The sequence below is a fragment of the Taudactylus pleione genome, unplaced genomic scaffold (assembly GCF_031769625.1).
Source record: "Taudactylus pleione unplaced genomic scaffold, aTauple2 ptg000080l, whole genome shotgun sequence".
Taxonomy (NCBI): domain Eukaryota; kingdom Metazoa; phylum Chordata; class Amphibia; order Anura; family Myobatrachidae; genus Taudactylus; species Taudactylus pleione.
In genome coordinates, this window is record NW_028284482.1 from 8081631 (window position 1) to 8101332 (window position 19702).

General features: G+C 39.8%; 1 protein-coding gene across 1 annotated transcript in view; it reads left to right on the plus strand.

Annotated features, from left to right (window-relative positions):
• The window catches only part of GRIN2B (glutamate ionotropic receptor NMDA type subunit 2B), a 459336-nt gene that overhangs the window by 284392 nt on the left and 155242 nt on the right, over nt 1-19702 (plus strand). The window lies entirely within an intron of this gene.

Below are 19702 nucleotides of genomic sequence, written 5' to 3' on the forward strand. Positions count from 1 at the left end.
TGCAGTGTGAGTGACAAGGGGGGAAGAAATGTGGGTTTTGTGGGGACCAGACATTTTTTTCTTCTTCGTGGGTACCAGCCATAGTTTATTTTTCGTGGGAGACAGTCATGTCATTTTTTTTAGTGAGAACCAGCCATATGTTATCCAGCCATATATTTGCCTATTTAGTGGGGAACAATGTGTTTTGTTTTGTTTTTTGTTTCTGTGGGGCAAGCCATAGGTTTCTTTTTCTGTGGGGAGCAATTCTGTGGGGCGCAATGTGGTATGGTTGGTTTTTTTGTGGGGAGCAATGTGGGTTTTTTTTTCTGTTAGGCCAGCCAATGGGATTGTTTTATTCTTGTGGGGACCAATGTAGTGTGTTTTTTATTCTTGTGGGGGCCAATGTAGTGTGTTTTGTTCCTGTGGGAACTAATGTAGTGTGTTTTTTCATAGTCCGCGCACACCGCATCGCCGGATAGTGTGCCTTGGCAATTTTAAAATCTTGTGTAGTGTGCCGCGAGTTAAAAAAGGTTGAAAATCACTGCTCTAAACAGTCGAGAGCTAACACAGGCCCAAGTAAGGAGGGGGGTGTGGCCAAATGGAGACGTGGCCACAACCCCTCCCAAAAATGTTAAAAAATAATTATGCACTATAAGAATTGCATTGTTTGACCCTGCCCCCTATTTAAATGTGTTTTTTTTGACATTTTACTGTGAGGAGTGGGATTTAATGACACAAAAAGTCCTGCCCCTCCCCCCATCACCGCCCACCTGCCCGGAGAAGCCCGGGGAGGAAAAACGGAAAGTAGGTAAGTAGGGTGAAACCCCAAGGGCTGCATTTAACACAGATTTTTTTTCCTTGCAGCTCCTGAAGCTGTGAGGGAAAATCAGTGTTACGCGCAGGGACGAATAGGTCCGGACTGTCAATTTTAATCTGTGGCTAGTTGGATATGCCCCAAAGTGGAGAAGTTGCCCATAGCAACCAATCAACTTATAACTGTAACTTAATGACAGTTAGAAGGTTACTTTGGGCAACTGCTGCACTTTATCTATCTGGAATGTTTGAGACATCTCCCAGTCCCCCTATATCACCTGTGCATTTACGCCTTGAAACACAATATTCTCTACATCTTATTATGAATTTCCCTTTTTTTTTAGTGATGCATTTTAGAAACATAAATAAATTGAACACTGGTCTAAGGGTGATATTTCTTACTGACGTTGCAAATCAATAACCCTGACAATCCATTCATTTTATTACACTTACATAGGCAGAAGTGTCTTAGTATAAAACTACATAGCATTACAGCACACATGGATGTTTTGCCTTCTCTAGTGATGCATCTTTTTGATCAATAAAAGTTGTCTCTCAAGGATGGTATAGCACTGCCACCTGCACTTCAGCCCTCAGTACTACCTGCCGTAATATTCTGTTATATTATATATTACCCCCTCAATAAATAACCATAACTTTGTTTCAAAGTTATACTGTAAGTTTAATATTAAATAAGTTGAGGGAATAAAGTAAATACTCTTCATTCATATATGTACAGTATATGTGTGCATCTAAGTATTACTTCATATGCAGAAATAACTTACTGCTACCTTGGGAGAACTCAGTATAAAATGCTTTGTGATCACTACGCGCTCTCCATCTGTCACTCTCTTTTTAGTTAATTTAACTATGAGATGAACATGTCTCTCAATAGTTCCAATTACCTTGGTGGCTGCCGTAAAATGCTTAAACATAACAACATGCATCTTAAGAGCGATAGGTGCCATGTTTGTAACAGATGGAAAGGAAGTTTAAAGTGCATCCAATGCAGAACAAAGATGCCAATCACAAGTCATCGGTGTTGGACAAGAGTTACATTTAGGATAATGGTTCACAATTACTTTGGAGCTATAACACAGATGACAGATGAACATATTTTGTCATGCTGCAATATAACTATATTGAAATAAAACAAAACAATGTGACTATCAGCTAGTTTGTTTCTTTCTAATTAAAATGTGTGTTGTTGTTCCTCTACTACACAGGTTCTCAAACTCTGTCCTCAGGACCCCAACCAGTGCATGTTTTCCAGGTCTCCTCACAGAATCACAAGTGAAATAATTAGCTCCACCTGTGGATCTTTTAAAATGTGTCAGTGGGTAATGAATACACCTGTGCACCTGCTGGGTGACCTGGAAAACATGATCTGTGTGGGGTCCTGTGGACCGAGTGTGAGAATCACTGCTATACTATATTTGTCAAGTGTTTCTCACACCTCTTAGATAGTAAGCTCAGATGAGCAGGGCCATCTTTTGCTCTGTTACATATCTTTGCGTGTGACCTTTTTACAGTATGTCTTGATTGCCCTAAAGTACAGCGCTGTCATATTTTTCCCTATTTGCGCTCAAAACGTCCTGCCTAGTGGTGTGACATCCTGTAGAATTTGGGGATGTGAATCACTGTCTTTATAGTACATCAGGAAAAGGCATTCTGTGTATAGTGTTATGTGCCATCGTGTAGTTATAGATTTCTAAGGACAGCAATGCCACCTGTCATGTTTCCAGTGTGACGCTGGACTGGTATACAGAAAATTCGGTAACCAGAATGGACTGGCCAGGTCATAGTTCAGATCTTAACCCCTTTATGAACCTCTGGGATGAATTGGAATGAGGGGTGCATTCTAGGCCGATTCAGCCTTCTTCAATGTCACAGTTGGTCACTGTACTTAAGGCTGAATGGCAAAACATACACCCTGCTGTTCTCCAGGAACTTGTGGACAGTTTGCCAAGAAGGGTGTCTGCAGTAATCACTGCACGTGGTGGACCTACAAAGTACTGATGTCAATAAAATCTCATTGATCTATTGTCTACATAGTGAACAGTATGTAAAGATGGGATGCTGTCCCAATGGACAATTTCTACATAATAACGTTCAAAATTGCATAGAAAAATAAATTATTTTTATCGAACAATGTCAGTCTTGGTCCTACTTGGTGAAAGCAAATTTTTGATATTAGAAGAAGGTGACCTACTGTATCTGGGTGGATAACATTCTTCTGCTAAATAGGTGTTATTGAATTACAGGAATGCCATTTATGGTTCTGGTACGGGTCTCAATGTAGCTGCAATTTTTATTTTTCAAATGTTGGGAGATAGATTTACTTGTGACAGAGGGAAGTAACACATGAAAGTACACAATACTACCAAAAATTACTTTAGCTACAAATATCAGCAGGCTCTCTTTAGAAGTGTATAGAGGGCATCTTGAGCCAAGCAGTAAACGTTTTATTCCTTGAAGACAACTAAAAGCATATGGTATACTGCTTGTGTGTGCTAAAAAAGCTCCTCATTTATTTCTTCCTTAACTGACCCGGTTGACCTCGGCCTACACTTAATTTTCTCTGTTAAAATACATGGATGTGAAACTTTGGGGCAGATTAATATAGCTCTGGGTTGATCGACAAAGTCTGTTTCCCCAGCTTAAGTGCTTGGAGCTAGTCAATTACAGACTGGTGATCAACCCTCAGTCAGCCCCGAAACTGCACACCCTCTGGTTCCTGTAATTGAATACCTCAGGGGACATTACCCAGGGTAATAAACCTCACGGATCAACCCACGGTTAATTGAATCTAACCAATCATACTGTACAGCTTACTTTTGAATTATTTGGCTTCTGCTCTACTTAATACAGATGTGTGTTCAGCCTAATTATGTAAAGACTTGGAAGAAAAGGACAATAGAAAGAAAAAGCAATGTGTCTAGTAAAAGTTGTAGTAAGATATGCACAAGCTGATAAACTAAAGTGTTCTAAAGAAGAACATTTTAATGATTTTAGAAATTTTTTGGGATACTGTCATCTCAAAGTGGATTTGTACAATTATGTGTATATAGATTGCACCAAACATGTACCTGATCATTACCAAAAGACCAAGGAAATTTCCTAAACAATGTGCTGATTTCTCTACAGGTTGAATCTCCCATATCCAAATATTCCGAAATACAGATTTTTTTTTTTAAGCATGGCTGTGATATAGTGAACCCTTTTCTTTTTGATGGTTCAATGTACACAAACTTTGTTTAAGGCACTAAATTATTAAAAATGATTACAAATATTGTATAAAATTATCTTCTGGCTTTGTGTATAAGGTGTATATGAAACATAAATGAATTTCATGTATGTACACAAACTTTGTTTGTGCCACAAAATTATTGAAAATATTGTATAAAATATGAAACATAAATGCATTCTGTGTTTAGATTTAGTTCCCAAGATATTTCATTATGGTATGCAAATATTCCTAAATACGGAATATTCCGATATCCAAAATACCCCTGGTCCCAAGCATTTTGGATATGGGAGACTCAACCTGTACTGGCAGATCTATTAGGTAAAACTAATGAAACACTTTTGAGATACCTTGGTAATGGTAACAAGCTCAATCAGTTATATGACAAAACACTGGAAGTTGGTACTTTCCATGGTTGACCGATTGGTGAAATTAGTATTTAAAAAAAAAATTAATTGTAAGAGTGGGCGCTTAGTAGGTAAAGTAAAGGTAAAAAAATCAGCTATGAAAAAAAAAGAGGGAAGTGCAATAGCCCACAACAGCAGAAGTAAGAAAGAACATGACAGCACAAATTGAAAATATAAACAAATATAGAAACACATATGTTTTTCTATATTTGTTTATATTTTCTTGTTTTATCAAATGCTATATATAATTTATGGAATATTTGAGACATTAATGTTCTCTGGTAAAGAATTTGTACAGTCAATTTCTTTGTTACTTCGGTTGGGTAATCATTTGTCTTGATGCTGGGTGACACACCTCCAGAACTTACTCCTTGGTTTTAATATATTTCTTATCCTTTGTCAATTTTTTATGTAGGTTGTGGCTTGTTTTTAGCTGATATTATACGATTTACTGAAATTACACCTGGCAACTAGGTGTATTCAGTCAGTAGGTGCTAGACACTCTGTGGAGGGTTTGTCTTTGACTTAGGTGCCTTTAGGCACATTACAGTGCACCTTAGCAATATTCGGGTGAGGGTACAGTGATGCTGTTCTTGTCTCTCCTGCACATGCCTTGCACATGCACAGAAGAGGCCCTCAATTTCCAGTTTTAGGAGCAGAGTGAAAGCCTTGGAAGGGTGACCTTGCATTATTATGCCCCCCTCCCCCCTCCCTGGACCCCATTGTGCCTGTAGCACCACCCCTGCACCTCTGGGTCCCTTATTAAAATTTGAGATTGGACCCACTTATGCTGCTTTTTCCTCCTTGCCCCCTCACCCCTTTATTCTCAAAACTACAGATTGCGGTCTTCACTGTCCATCTGCTAACCCAAATACTTAGTAGAGGCCCTGATCTGCTATTTGACAGGAGCATTAGCAGGGTGGCTTGGCATTGGGCCCACCACATATCTCGGCCGCTTAGCAACTGCACCCTCTACATTGTTGTTACAACACTTCCTACTGTAAAGAAGTATCTCCGGAATAAAACTGGGATAAATCTATATAATAAGCAAGAATGTGTGTGTGTGTTTGTCCTTTATGCTCGGCAAGAGTTTTTGTACCTAGCTCCACCAAATTTGGCATGGTGGTGTAATTTGACCAGGATTAGGTTTTTGCCTAGGTTTGAACTTCACAGGGCCACACACTGTCACACAAACCTATAAAAGCGAGACATTCTTAAATTACACAGGTTCTGGGGATTTGGGGCTGATTTCATACACACACTGTCACACACACCCATAAAACCGAAACACTCTTAAATTACACAGGTTCTGGGGATGAACAGCTGACTTCATACACACACTGTCACACAAACCCATAAAACCGAGACACTCTTAAATTACACAGGTTCTGGGAATTAGGGGCTGACTTCATTCACACACTGTCACACTCTGGCAGGCTGATGAGCAGCTCAGCACTTAATACATTCCACTCGTTACATTCAGACTGGGGCAGACAGCATAATCAATCCACAATCTTTGATCCTGGTAAATCTTAGCATACTGAGTTTATAAACAGCAGGGTAGATTGATCGCAGCTATGCAGTGCCACTGCGGATGGGCCCCCTTCTGTCCAGGAACGGGACTCCAGTCCCGGCATTCCCCCCCTGATAGCAGCCCTGCTAGACATGGTCTTCAATGTTGGTTTGCAGAGTGATTTAAGAGGGTGATTCAGCTGCGGACGCAGTGACAGGGATCTTGCAGATTCCCGATTATCAGGAATCTGTGCATGTGCTAAGGAGGCCAATCCCGGCCATTTTTTCAATCCCAGGATTGAGTTGATCAATGAAAATACAGAGGGGGGAGCCGATAGGTAATAAAGAAGTGACCCTTGTGTTGCATCCTTGTGTGTACGGGGAGAGCTGCGGCTCTTGCTGACTGGCAATCAAGCACACCACCAAGTAACCCACGTGTGACTGTCAATGTCTGGTACATTGGTCTCCCGGCTGCAGGCCAGACCACGTCAGGTCCAGAGAAGTAGGGCTGGCACACATGCCAACATCTGTATTTGCTGGCTGCCGGTGTGATGTCACTACCATCCAGCCGTCGGAGACCAAATAACTTGCCATTCACCTGGATAGCTTTTGCTGGCTGTCTGATTGATTCAACATCTGCGCCGTGATCCTGGGATTGGAGGCACTAATCCTGGGATTCAAATCACAGCGCTTATGGGCCAGAATCTCTGGATCCCGCCAATCCCGGGACTCCCTAGCATGCTCCTGACCAGTACTGCGCATGTGCAGTATGGGTCTGCGATCCTGCACGCAGTTCAGCAGCAGACTGTCAATCTCGCCTCCGTTGATGGGAGAGTGGAGAGGCCAGGATCTCCGTCGGCTGATGGAGATTTCCTGGCCTCTTTTATTCATCTGCAGCGGCCGGCTTGCCTGACCCCGTGGTCACTCAGCTGGCAAAAGGGATTGCAGATGATCCGATGCTCAACCTTGGACACAGCTGGGATCAGTAGTAATGCATGCAGGAGGCGTAGTGCCTCCTGCTGCATTACTATATTACAACTATCGCAGCTGCTTACATGTTGGCAGCTGCGATAATATATCCATCCGAAGCTGACTCACCTCCTCTGTTCTGCTGTGATTTGTGAAACACTAGTGATTTTGATTTTTCTGTTCTGTAAGTCAGTCTGCCTCTGAGATATTCCATTCCAAAAAGTATGAGAATATGCCTGTCTGCACTGTCATTTATTCCCAATTTGCATAGATATCCTGGTTATAGGGGAGGACTGTGTATAAAAATGAAGGCTGCAGGTGTACTTCAGGGTCCAGTCTTTAACCCGGGAAATGCTCGGTATCCCAGCAAGTGCTAAATAAACAAGTCAGCTTGCATAACAAAGACATAGCATATGGTGTGTATGCGCTGTATTAAGCTACAATCCATTCAAAGTAAGCTCCACCTATAAGGTAGAGGTAATGCACTATACCTTCCATCCTCCCTGGATGTGCTGAGGTCCTAACATAACATTTTGCCTAATTGTGCACCTAGAATCCAATTCTGTGTAACACAGAGGTAAGATGAAACCTAATCTTCCAGCAGCTGAATAAATTTGCTTTCTCATAGTATCACCTCACAGGTCTTTTCTGCATGTGAAAATATAAAACCTGTGAAAAATTGTAATTTTTCCGAACAAGATTACAAGTGAGCCTCTGGTTCAGGGACTGCAAATTCTTTATGCAAGAAGGAAACTGGCAAACGGTTGTTCATTTTATCACTCAGATACCTCTTATACTACACACACGCTGGTTATCTGGGCAAGAACCTTATTATACATATTTGTATGTATGTTTCCACGAGAGAACTATATTTTTATCTGCAGAGGGTTGGGTGGGAGGCTTTTTCAGTCTCCTTCATATTCCATGATGCTTCCACTCAAGTTATAGGAATCAGATAGGCAGCTGTTGGGTGCAATTATAGCATTTATGAGCAGCAACATTTTTTTGCCATTGGTTACCACTATGGTTACTTCTCCTTTATTTTGCTGATTTTGTTGAGTGGAGTAGAACATCTGTACTACCACTGCCCAATGACGGGTGACTTACCATTAGATGCTGTTCCTAAACTAGCCAGCTAGATTGTTGTGAGTCAATGGACAGAAGGAATGAAATGAGGAGCCATGTCCCTAGGATTAATATAGGTCGTTCATGTACCTTATGTGTTGTATTACTATGTATATTTAAGCCTGTAGAGGCTTATGAGCAGGAGAGAGATCTTTCGATCTCTCTCCTGCAGTCGCCAGCTGGGGAGGGAAACTGACACTGTGCGCATACGCAGTGTCAGCTTCACTCAGAGAAGTCTTTCACAAAAATGGAAGACTTTTACCTAATGCCGGGCAACCGCTGTCCCTTTGAATTTCCCTTTGTACATAGCTGGGATATTTTTATTAAAAATTAAAATATTCGCAGTGATATGAAACTTTAATAATCACAGCAGTTCTGTGATTATTAATACATAGCATCCTTAGTGAAGCTGAATTTTCTTCTGTGTTGCAGACCCGCTCTTCTCTATTTTCATGCCGCTCACAAATCCACTTTGTGTAGGTCACAAACTCATATGGACAAACCATCCCTTAAATGTAGGTTTTTCCATTGAGTAGTTCCATGTAGAATCTCCCTTAGAGTTCTAATTGTGCTCATTTATATAATTAGTTAGGCATGCTTAAGCTCTTTTGTGTCTGGCTTGTACAGCTTGTCTCTGGAGGCTATTGTCTTTGAGCTAATATATTTGTCTAGAACTGCTGAATAGAGACGATGCTCCTGCGATACCTTCAGTTCTACTCTTAGCAATGTCAGGAGGTCTGTTACTGTACAGCTGTAATCTGCAGCTTGGGGCTTTGAGAATTGCCATTGCCAAAAGATTAGTGAAAGTACAATAAAGAATAAAGGAACAATAAAGAAGTGACAGAGACAGATTTTAGAGGGTAACTAAACTAAAGCCCCCTGAAATATTTTGTATTATGTTGTACAAAGCACATAAAACATCATCCCCCCAGGTCTTGTTAGTTAGTGGCAGTGCAAAGGTGTACAGTTCAGCGTCTTGTATCACTTCTGTCTTTCTCTTTCTACTCTTTAAGACATTACAAGAGATGCTATGGTGGCTCCCAGGAGTCACTGGCTTATCAACAAGTGGCTTGTCAACATGTTCATAGCACCTGTTTGGCTGTTTACTGTGCGTCACTCATCCATATAATCATCACAGATTTGGCAAGAAGATTGGATCACACGAGAACAGTTTTTGGCTTTATTATGGCTACAACCATGTAATTACTCCTCATAATAGTTATTTCAGCAATGTATATACTGTATATTATCATGGACAACTTGCCCACCAGGGAAGGTAACACAAGAGGGCTTTCCCTGTCACCTGCCACAAACCCACTGTAAAAATACTAATTTGATTGCATGTACATACTAGCTTGTGGTTCATTTTCTTTCTCTTCCCGTACTTATGGCCTTGATGTGCACAGCTACCACTCTTGGAATGTCCAGATAATGTTCGGGGCAATTTTAATGTTGGCAGAAGACATATGCAGCATTCTTTCTCTTAGTAATTAAGCAGTGGCTGTGCATATTACATTGTGGCTGCTGTGTAATCAACTAAATCTCTGATTATATAGATGTTGGTACCACCTAACAAAATGACTGAAATGCTGTTCTGAGACATATTGAAAATGTACAATTATTCATTATAATGTTTCGATTAATTTTTAATTATTTCAATGTTATGGACTTGTGCAGTTCCTTTAAGGCTCTTTAAGCTTTAATTAATGTAATATAGTTTTATTATACACAAGATAGTTATATAAAAGAAAATTCAAATCAGTTAAAGATATTGGGTCAGTTGCTATTCTTTAATTTACAGTGTACCGCTATCTACTGTACTCCTCCTACACCCCCATATGATACTCAACCCCTGCCTGACATATTTACCGAACTCCCCCCACCAAAATATTAGATTAAATACTCTCTCATCCATCTCACAAATCTCTGCCCTGGCATTGCAGACCCTCTTAGACATTCCATCCTTGGCATGGCCAGCCGCCTATCTGGCCACACGGTTGCCCATAAATCATAAGTTTGAATATTGTATTTCTATTTTTTCTCACAATTGGGGGCCTCGTTTATTAACTAGTTTTATCATACACAACGAGTTTTAAAACTTGCTGTGTATGATAAATAGTGCTCAAGCCAATCAGCTCCCAACTGTCATTTTTCAAACAGTCTGGGTCTGATGGATCTGGCACTGGTCACACCCACTCAGCGTCACAAGACAGTTGCAGGCCGCACCCAGGTGTCACCGGCCGAGGGGTGACACCAAAGTGCCGATTCCTTCTTGGGCAATCCGCATCTCCGGACCCTCAGAGTGGCTAAAACGGGGGTTTGGGCTGTGAGGCCATGCCCCCTACCCGCAAGGTCACAACCTCTTTTTTACTGTCCTCTCCGGGGCCCACACTGGGTGTCATCAGGGTGAGTGATGCCACTTCACTCAGCACTGGTCACACCACCTCTGCTTCTCATAATAGTTCATGGATCATTTCCAGCCCTGCCGGCCAAGAGTCAGCCCCATGTACTAGGGACCAAACACCTTTCTTCGGACATTAGCCATCTATGTTACTGCCTAAGCTTCTGCTTTCTTGTCGGTATCATACAATGCGTTGATTCCTTGTTGTGTGCTTGCTTCCCCATTTGCCAATGCTGTCATTGTTTTCTGAAGTACCACTAACAAACATACATGCTGAAATGTTAATGGCCACTAGAGACCTAATTGTCAGCGACTTGGTTGCCCAACATCAGGAAGTGAGTGGATTGGCCATTGTATGGACAGCTTTTTCTATTATACTTACAAGAAAAATAGAATGTCGTAGAGCATTTAATATTAAATTTTCTGAATTTCCTGGAATAAATTTTTTGTCCTATTATGTATTTCCCAATTGTACTGTAGTTAGTTAATTGCATGTACTGCTTATTAGATACCCCTTTAAATAGTACATTTTCAGAATTGATTGGCTACAGGAATGATTGGCTACAGAAATGATTGGCTACAGTACATTTAAAAAATTTTAAACTGTACTTGTGAAAATACAAATGTGATTGCACTGTATTTGGGCTCTGTTTTTCAAGCACTTATGAGCCTAAATTTAATGCATTTATCAAAAGGCTCATGTACATTTTACATTGACCTTTTACCCAGAAGGTATACTGCCGAGGAGGGGCATGCCACGTGTCACTAGACAGGTATGTATTGATGAATACTGATGGTACCTGATTATGCTGTGACACAAAACGAAGGAAGAAGGCCAGAAGCGGTAGTTAATAAATAGAGCCCTCAGAATATAAGGATCAGCAGCTCTCAGTTTACATTACAGTAGGTAAACTACTACCACATACAGTAACTGAAAAAGGGTGTTCAGATATAAATTTTATTACATTTAATAAAGACATCTATGTAAAAAATTGGACTGAAAACTTGTGAATAGCACTTATGAGGCGTGTTTGTGTGTATGTTAGCTGCATTTGTTATAGTATTATTTGGCTGTTTTTGTTATATTTGTATTTAGTGAATATATACCGGATGTGATGTAATTCTGTAAGTCTGTAGCGTTCCAAGCTGAACCACCCTCGCAGTTTTGTAAGCTTCTTTGATTAATTGGTAATGATACATCCGAGGTAAGTGTTTGTCTTTACTTTGGATTCTGGTAGTACTTTGCTGCTGTGTACTTTGGAAGTACTGTCTGTCTTGACAAAGGACCTGTTAGACCGCAACATTGACTGCTAATGTGGCATTTCAGTATCAAACTTTCCTATTTATTTACTTAAGTGGAGAATGCCCTCTCTTTATTATTTAAATATAGATAGTCTTTCTGACATAAAACTGAGTACACAGTAAACACCACACAACACTCCAAGACTTTGTATGAAAAACTCAGTTTACTTCTTCAACGTTTCTGGGCTCCTCAGTGGCCTGTCATAAGGTAAAATATTAATTCTGATGACAGGGCCTGGGCCTGCCTGCCACAATTAATAATATTAAGTTTTGCATCTTCTGTTACAGTCTGCATACTGTTACTAAAAGTCTGACACAGAGCACAAGGTGCTCACCTTGTACAGCTTCCAGATTCCATAGCACTCATCCTGTCCTCTCCAGCCATGTCTGGCTCCACCTACTGTGATATCACGCAGTCTGTCCATCTCAGCGTGTTGGGTAGCTAGGTTGGGTTATGGAGCATGATTGGGTCGAGGGCTAGCACCGTGCAAACTGGGGCCAATTCTCCCTGTCTGCAGGTACAGTGATTTGGTGGAAAGATGAGGGCGGGAGGCAGGGTACCTCAATATGATGCATGACTAGCTGCAGAGAGGAAGGCTATAACCATGTAATAATACTATTACAGTATCATGGTCCACAATACACCTTTCCAGTACACGCCAGAGCTAAATATACAGTACACAGTCAGCACCTGCATAAAACAGTAACATTAGCAGGACCTTAGTGCACTGCTTTACTTGTTTGGAAATCATAAGAAAAATTAAAATAATAAAAACTAATGTAAAAAAATGAGGTGTAAAATCAACCTCCAGCTATTAAACACTGACACTACCTCAGGCATACATGCCTACCCTCCCGGTTTTTCCGGGAGGCTCCCATGATTTTTCGGGTAACCCCCCGCACCCCAGGAAGGGTTGGCACTTCTCCCGCATTCTCTCTAATTCCTAGTGAAGTGGGCAGAATGGGGAGAATTTCCGCGGTGCTTGCGGGTCCCTGTGTAGGGGCCGGGGCTTAATGACGCGATTCTTCATGACTTTAGTCCCATCCCCTATGTAAATGTGCACCAATCGCGGCTATTTGTGCAGAGGGGCGGGGCTTAATGACACAAACTATCAGGCCCCGCCCCCATCATAACTCACTTGCTTCTCCTCCCTGGACATCTCCCCGGGAGGAGAAATTAAAAGGTAGGCAACTATGATCTCAGGGCTTCTGTTGGCACTCTAGATAGTAGGAATGTCACCAACTGAACAGTAAAATCTCTAGGAGTCACAGTCCAGCTGAGCCTGAGTCTCTGAGGCAGTGGAGGAGGTGCAGGATGAAAAAAGCCATGAAGTGGGGGGGGCACAAGTGCACAGCAGGAAATGTAGATGTAGACTGCAGAGCAGTCACTGTAAATGGCCACAGGTCCCGGCCTGAGGCATCCCGGATCACCATCATCATCTCCCACTATCATAGGGAGATCATGGTGATCAACAGCAGTGTGAGAGTGGCAACAAGAGCTGCTGCGGATCACTCCAGTAATCCAATCAGCTGTAGGCAGTGCAGAGGTAACTCAGAGAGGGGGCCTGAGATTTGATCTGAATGCAGGGGAGGTGGGGCCTGGAGGCATCCAGGCCCCATAGCAACTACACTCCCTGCGCCTACAGTAGCTACACCTCTGACTACACCAGTCCAGGGCCTTGGTACAAGTATCCACAACTACATTTATAAGCAGCACAAAAATAAAATAAAACATAAACTTAAATCCTTTCCTGTCCAGCTCTAACTAAACAAAATCATTCCCTCTCTTAGAGTGGAAGGACCTAACATCCCTATCACAAAACAGAAGGGTTTAGCACAGCACTTGGTGTCTCTCAACAGGCCTCTGAACTGTTCCCCAGGCAATGAGAGATTGACTACAGAGACTGACATACCTTTTATCAGCCTCTCACATGTGGTCGGGCAATCAAGGCTACAAAGCAGATAGGAGCTAAAAACCTGGAACATATATCTCCCCTTAAAAACCTTTCCAGTGTTTTTTGTCATCCGTAAACATAAATTCCCTGAGAAAGATTCTAATTATAATAAATTGTATTTCATCACCTGAATGGGTACTCTGAAATGTTTGGCTATGTCATATAACCAAAGATTAGGGATAAGATTAACCCCTTTTACTTACCAGTGTATTTAGCAGCAACCTCTTCTAGGACAGACTATAAACTAGCAAAGAGAGATGAAAGCGCCAAATAGTGCAGTATATAAACTCTCTAAGTTTTTGCACAAACTGACCCTTGCAGACAGGCGGGGTTACTGCAAACATATAGTACAGTACGTATTTCTGTATTTCTGGTGTCAGCTTAATTTTCTTGGTTCAATCCATAGCATCTATCCTGAGGTCTAGGTCGTGAAGCAAATCAGCTGGAGATGAACTTGTTCTAGAGGAAAAAAGTTTTGTTTATTTCATTTAGTTTCACTATATGCAATGTTTCATTGCCAATAAACACTGTTTTCTCAGATATTATGTGTGTCCTTTTAAAGTTTTATGGGGAAAAGGTTTTGTCTATTTGATGCAATGCCAAAATGTAAAACACATTTGTGGCTATAAATTCCTTAGGTATTATGTTTCATGCATAGATATTATAGGAAAGGAAAACTAAAAATTGTGACTGGTAGCTGATTGGGTCAGCCAAGGGCAGGCAGAATTAGCATTGTATTTAAAACTTTCCATGTTAATAATAATTCTTAACAACAAAACTCTGTTAAAAAATAATTGAAACATACTTGTGCCAACCTGATTTTTTTTTCTGAACATTAAATGATAAATACATAAAAAGCAGAAACATGTATTATATACATATATGCAAAAAATCTAGAGAACTAATATATTGGACAGCATTGTAAAATATTTTAAAAAAAACATTTAAAAAGCTCAATTTTAGTAATTGCTAAAGGGGTTATAGTCTCCATTTTGTATATAGCAGCTATTTGTCACTATACAACTTACACCATCTATAGAAGGCAATGGGGACCCAGTAAAAGGCTTCAGCGAAGCCTTCCAGGATGAAAATGTAATGTGCATGCACAGACAGCCAACGTACATGCACATTACTCAGCAGCCCTTTGCTGGCAGCTGTAGACTGCCAGTGACAAACTGGAGGACGCCACTGAGGGACCTCACCGGAGAGGTAAGTTATGTTAAATACCGTCATATTCTTTAGTATCACTGTGATACTAAACAAAATATGCTGTGGTAATAAGGATTGATATGCGCTCTTTATATTACCTATACTAGGTGCCAACAGGCAATTCTCTATGTGAGAACGCCTTTTCCCACCCTAATGGTCATAAGGGTTGATGCATCTAAATTGCGTCCAATTCTGCATAGCCGCATTCGCATTGACACATTTTCTGATACTGCGCAGGGAAAATTCACAAACGATACGCTACTGTATGCACGTTCATCTCTGCATCAGATCCTAGGGTTTTGCATAGAGGGAAAACTTGCGTCCGTAATTGCGTGCAGCTGGGCATCGTCACGCCCGTCATGCCAAGTTCAATTTCCCCCACTTGTACATTTGCTAAGACATACAACATAAGTGAACAATTAATAAAACAATTAACAATTAATAAAACAATATACATGGAAAGGTGTCACATTTCTAAAAGTGGTAATTGAGACATCTTAGGCTGTTACATCTACAGCTTCAAAGGTAGGAATGAGGGATTTTCAGATGGATTGTTGATCAAGGAGATAGCGTTGCTTTCTTGATAAATAGTCTAGAGGATACCTTTCATTTCAAGGAAGGGTAATTTTTGAGGAAATAAAAATGTTTTTCTGTGATTTGTTTATTGCCCTCATGTCCTTGGCTATAACTACAGTACAAGTTACAAACACTAAATCAAATTAATTTGGGGACTCTGGTTTTCAGGTGTTTTATGTCAAGAAATAACTTTGTTGGCATTTTCTGGCTTCTGATACAGAGGTGGTTATTAAAGAGATGGGTCAGTGTTTACCCTCATAACATTGTTTTCATTATTCAAGAAGGAATAAAAAATGATCTCAGATGTAAGAGTTAGTGAGCATCAAAACCCTTTGTCCACCTGCAATTCCATCTAAAATGGTAAAATTGTCTAAAAGGAATATTTATTTTACATTTGTTGTATTGGCAGCAACATAAAGTGTTGGAACTTTTTTTGTATGATTGGTTTTACTTCCGCATAGTGTAGATCATGCAATCAAAATTGAAAGTTTAAGGTAACTATTGTTATTCTGGTATTGTGTGAATTGGATAACAAGGTCACTGTCTTCTTGTCATTTGATGATCAAGTCATATAGATAATAATTCCAAAAAAATGAGCACTTACAGGACTTTATCATACCCTACAATAAACATGAAAATGTATTGCATATTCACAAAATATATCCACTTTTGTCCTATAAACGGCCTTTTTCAATGTCCTCTTGGGACTGGGCAAAGATGTATTTATTGAAAATGCATACATTTTCAAGTAATTAAAAGCTATGTTTTGAAATTGCTTGATGAAAGATTGTTAACCTCTCCATGATGTGTCTGTATAGGTTGTTAGTATTAATATGTGCTGTTCCAATGAATACATTCAGATATTGTGGTGCAAAATTAGTCCCCATTACGGTCCCTTTGGATTGTATAGGCAAAGGAATGGGAAATTTAAATGTGTTGTGATGAAGAAATAAATTGTAGGCCTGCAAGATAAAATTTGCTTGCTCTGTGGTAATTAAGGTGTCTTCATATACATGTTGTTTAATGTTTGGAGTTCCAGTTGGTGTGTGATTATGGAATAAAATAAGAAAACATCTAAAGTTGTCCAAATATTGTCAAATTTTCCCAAGCTGCCAATTGTACTGTAGGTTCTTTAAGAATTGAGGTGTTATTTAAAGCAGAAAGAAAGTACATTTTGTAGATGGACCTTAATGAAAAGAGATAGATAGACAGATAGATAGATAGCTAGATAGATAGAGATAGGATTAAGGTCTTAGAATATTGGTGAACATGTTGGCTCATAGAGAGATTTATACATTTTCAGTATAGTAAAAAATATACAAAGATGTTTAGTTATAAGTAAATATTTATTATATTTAGCAATTAATCAAATGCATATTGAATAAAAGCTTTTTCTTATTGTCATTAGTGGGTTTCTGTCCAATTTTCACTCAGGATTCGGTAAGCTTCTTTATTGATTTCCTAATTTGTGGTCATTGGGCTCAAAATATTTGACCACACATCTATAGTGGCCATTGGCCAAATAAACTTACCAATATGTCCAGTAAAGTCTGATCAATCACAGCTTTTAACTTATTTGATTATTGGGTTCTGTCTCTATACATGTAACAATGCTGTGACTGGCCATTCTGTCTAACACAGTATTATCAATCTGTTTCACTTGCAGTAGTCCTGGCCTGTGGCTTGTTGTCTTGCTGTCTGTGGGTATATATGCCTACTGTGTGTTTCTACACAGGTGATAGTTTGTCTTAAGTTCCATTTATGATTTTGTTGGTGGGGACATACATTGGCATCTAATCATTATTTGGACCTACAGTATCTTATATTTGTTACATATAAGATGCATAGGATGAAAAAAATGTTATAGGTGATATTTATACTATTCATATATGGGTGCAAGATTGCTGCAGCAAATCAAGGGACATATTAATAAAATACATCCTATTTTTTCAGTTAAGATGGAAGTTACATAAAGTATTTTTCTTAAACAAACAAATTGCCCTGTAGATGTATCAAGCAATAATATACAAAACTGTTCAATTCTGTCCAGAAATGTTTATTGGCAATATAGAAGCACCATAGGAGTTGCATTGTCCAGAAATGAGTTTTAGGGTCTCTGAAGATGCAAAGAAATCCTTTGGGCTTAATTTGCTAATTGTGAGAAAATGAATACAGTCAAATTGTAGGGAAGTAATTTAATCTCAAAGGCTTCGTTTGAACGAGAATAAATGATTCTTCTCTGTATTGTGTTTGAGAATACGACTCATTGAAATTATTTATAAGTATGTTATATGTTTTGTCCTGTGCTGGAGAATTGAAAATTTTGAGATTGTAATACAATGATAAAAAACACTGAGCTCTTCACATGAAATATCTCACTATTTGTCTTTCTCCTATTGGGAATGATATTCCATACAACTATTCAGTATTCTGCCTATTTATTTATTTATTTGCAAGTGCAGTGGTTTTAAATAAACATATCATGTATATGTACCTGATATAGCCTATAGATAGACAATTTGTTCATCTACTCTCATAATATCCTCTAATAGTGCTCACTGTGATTATTTCCTAACAGAATATCATGTTCCCTATACTTATTCTTTAACTGATACTGTAGCTGAGATCCATTTTCCAGAGTGTTTCCTTCAGCCATTACCATTATTTGCTTAATGTTCCCTATTCCTATATACTCTCATCCTACATACTACATAGAAAATGTAAGTTCTGGGATAACTGTTCCATGGAGCTTGCAATATAATTGTTGATGATTTCCATATCACCCAAATCAACATGGTAATTGGACTTTGCAGTTTTAGACTTGGTCACAATCCCTACCAGTAGTGCTGATCTTGCACCTTTATAGTCCATCTTTGCTACTGAGTTCTGTCTACAGAGAAGGCTGAACTGGCAGCAGGACTCTACCTTCATCCTGCAAGTTTGCAGGTTTGTCCTGGCTCATAGGAAGTTATGAGGTATGACACAGCTCACCATGCTGTGTTGGAACATCACCATGTAAAGTGTGTTCTGCATGCAACAGAGGCAGGTTTTATTGGTTTGTTCAGAAATTCAAGGATATGTTTAGAGGAGGGGAAGCATGCTGGTGGAAGCTAGCACATCTGATGCCCTGGACACCCAATCCCCAAGTGTACTGTGACCATGCTCCATTTTGCCTTCTTCCCACTGCCTCTGGAACTACAGTGGTGCTTAAATGTTTGTGAACCCTTTAGAGTTTTCCATATATCTACTGAAATTTGGCCTAAAACTACCTCAGATTTTCACACAATTCCTAAAAGTAGATAAAGAGAACCAAATTAAACAAATGAGACCAAAAAAGTAGATATGCTAATTTTTTTTGGAGGAAAATGATCCAATATCACATATCTGTGAGTGGCAAAAGTTTGTGAACCTTTAGGCTTAGCAGATATTTTGAAGGTGAAATTAGAGTCAGGTATTTTCAATCCGGTGTGAGTGGACAACCTGTCTTTTTAAAAGTCTGATATTCACAACACATGTTTGTGGAAGTGTATCATGCCACGAACAAAGGAGATTTCTGAGGACCTCAGAAAAAGAGTTGGTGATACTCATCAGGCTGGAAAAGGTTACAAAACCATATCTAAAGAGTTTGGACTCCACCAATCAACAATCAGACAGATTGTATACAAGTTGAGGACATTCCAGACCACTATTACCCTCCCCAGGAGTGGTCGACCAACAAAGATCACACCAAGAGCAAGGCGTGTAATAGTTTGCAAGGTCACAAAGTAACCAAAGTTAACCTCTAAGCAACTGAAGAGCTATTAGGTTTAAATGAGAAGCATTATGTTTGGAGAAAGGAGAACACTGCATTACAGCATAAAAACCTCATACCATCTGTGAAACATGGTGGCGTTGGTATCATTGTTTGGGTCTGTTTTGCTGCATCTGACTCTGGATGACTTGCCATCATTGATGGGACAATGAATGCTAAATTATACCAGAATAATTGAAAGGAAAATGTCAGGACATCAGTCCGTGAGCTGCATCTCAAGAGAACGGGGTCATGCAGCAAGACAACGACCCAAAGTACACAAGTCATTCGACCAAAGAATGGTTAAAGAAGAATAAATTTAAAGTTTTGGAATGGCCAAGTCAAAGTCCTGACCTTAATTCAATCGAAATGTTGTGAAAGGACCTGAAGTGAGCAGTTCATGGAAGGAAACCAACC